This window comes from Dioscorea cayenensis, chromosome 19, assembly GCF_009730915.1.
Source record: "Dioscorea cayenensis subsp. rotundata cultivar TDr96_F1 chromosome 19, TDr96_F1_v2_PseudoChromosome.rev07_lg8_w22 25.fasta, whole genome shotgun sequence".
In the NCBI taxonomy this organism is placed as follows: domain Eukaryota; kingdom Viridiplantae; phylum Streptophyta; class Magnoliopsida; order Dioscoreales; family Dioscoreaceae; genus Dioscorea; species Dioscorea cayenensis.
The window spans coordinates 11,316,064-11,318,502 of record NC_052489.1 but is presented as its reverse complement, the minus strand read 5'-3'; the positions used below and the strand labels follow the sequence as shown (position 1 = coordinate 11,318,502).

The 2,439-nt window shown below is 42.3% G+C and overlaps 1 non-coding gene across 1 annotated transcript; it reads left to right on the top strand.

The window, feature by feature from the left end:
* Positions 1–856: 856 nt before the first annotated feature.
* LOC120250796 lies at positions 857–963 on the top strand. The gene has a single exon (XR_005533132.1). It is a non-coding gene; the product is annotated as a small nucleolar RNA R71 (small nucleolar RNA).
* The last annotated feature ends 1,476 nt before the right edge of the window (positions 964–2,439 follow it).

Genomic DNA, 2,439 nt, shown 5'->3' with positions numbered 1-2,439 from the left:
GGGTGCCACCTCCTTCTCCTTGTTTGCTCTCTTCTCAACATTAGTCTTCTCGCTAGGAGGTCTATCTTCAACCTCATGACCACTTCTTAAAGTGATTGCCTTCACATATTCTCTCAGATTAGTCTCGGTATTACTCGGTAGACTTCCTTGTGGTCTCTCCGATAGGGACTTCGCAATTTGCCCCACTTGGTTCTCTAGATTGTGCAATAAAGCGGTGTGGTTGCAAAGTGTAGCTTTGACCGACTGAAATCGATTGTCCGATGTCTGTACAGATCTGGTTAAAGCTTTCTCTAAATCGATCATTCGGGTCTCCAAACCTGAAACACAATTCTCCATGTTTGGGGCTTGTTGTTGTTGGAAACCCGGTGGTTCTATGGCCTTCTCCTACCCTTAGTGATTACTCCACAAAAAGTTGGGGTGGTTCTTCCAACCCGGATTGTAGGTGTTGTTATATGGATTACCTTGGTTCCTCATGGCATTACCCACAAAATCGACTAGCTCAACTGAAGATGCATCACCAATAGAAATAGGGCAATCGGTTGGAGCATGTCCTCACCCGCAACCTGTGCAAGTAGTGACATCCGCCAATCTATTAGAAGTTAGAAGGTCTAACTTCTTGCTCAATGATTCCACTTGGGCTGCCAAAGAAGTGATTGCATCGATTTCGTGGAGTCCGGCTAATTTATTCTTTTCCCGTGCGTTCCACTGGCAGCTGTTCATGGCCATTTCCTCTATCAATTTCCGGGCTTCATTAGGGATCTTGTTCCCCATTGTACCTCCTGTGGCAGGATCTAGAAGCTGTCTTGTATTTGGATTTAACCCCTTGTAAAAAGTTTGAATGATCATCCAGTCGGGGAAACCATGTTGCGGACACTTCCGCAAGAGATCCTTGAATCGCTCCCATGTCTCAAACAATGATTCAAGCTCCATTTGTATGAATGAGGATATCTCATTATGAAGCCTTTCTGACTTTCCCGGGGGAAGTATCTTGTAAGAAAGGCTTCGACTATTTCATTCCAAGTCGTGATGGAAGCCTTTGGCAATGAATGAAGCCACTGCTTGGCTTTTCCTTTGAGAGAGAATGGGAAAGCCCTCAATCTGATAGCATCATCCGACACTCCATTAATCTTCAACATATCACTAACTTCCAAAAAGTTCTCAATATGATTGTGTAAATCCTCATCGGCCAAACCATTGAACTTCACTAACTTTTGAATCATATGGATGAATGCCTGTTTCAACTCAAAGTTCGGAGCTGTGATCGAGGGTCATACAATACTAGATTGTGTGCCCAAAACTGAAGGTCTGGCATAGCCAGAAAGTGTTCTTTGTTGCTTATTCTATTCTGCCATAATATCAGACTCTTGACCTTCTACTTCAGCTCGGATTGATGGGTCTTGTACAGGTTCTTTTCCCTTTCTTCTAAGTGTATGCTCAAGCTCAGGATCTTCTTCAACAATTTGTGAAGGGTTCCCTCGGGTCATAACCTGGAGCTGTAACCAAAAAAAAAAGAAAAATCAAAACGATGATAGAATAAGAAAATGTGAAATAGAATGAATGATGAATAGCTAAAATAGCAAAGTGTAAAGTATCTCTAAATTCTTCCTCCCGGCAACGGTGCCAAAAACTTGACAACATCCCTTGACTGTGACCCGCAAGTGCACGGGTTTGTCAAAGTAATAAATCCCAGGTGAGTGGGTATCGTATCCACATGGAGTAGAAAATAAAAATACTAAGATTCCTATCTAACTAAGAGAAGACAGAATAATGATTTTGTTGATAAAATGTGATGAAAGCAAATATTAAAGAAACAAGAAAGAGAGAAGCACAAATAGATGAGAGGTAAGGCAATCGATAGAAGTGGGGTACTCGGATATTGTTCCACCTAGGACAATTGCTTCAATTGTAAAATCAACTATTATATTTCCTAATTGAAGCTTAATGAGTCGTGGGAATCCTTAACCACACGGTTCCAAATCTAAGGTCAACCGTAACTAAGTCTACACTATGTCCCGGCGGAGAAATCGGTCAATCTCAACACCTCACACTATGTAGAATTGCAAGACACTCTAGGGTTTCCAAGTGATAGATCTAACCTTTTGGTCTAAGAGAAAGATCCATAGTCGCAATTAAGCCCTACGTGCTAAAGTCACTTTAACACTTCACTCCGTTGTCTGTGCAACTAAGCCCTAGCGGAGGTCATCCCTTAGCCCATTCACTCTACTATGACTGCAAAAAACTCTTGGAACGTGCAGGTAGGATAAATCACATCGGAGGGGAAATAGGACGCTCTGCTATCTCTCGACTCACCCTCTCAACCCTTTCCAATCTTGCAATATCTAACCCTCATGGTGTGGCATTCACTCACAAAGGTTACCAATATAGACTCTCAACCCTAGTGTCACTCTAAGGGAGAAATCATTCAACAAGCATTCAAGA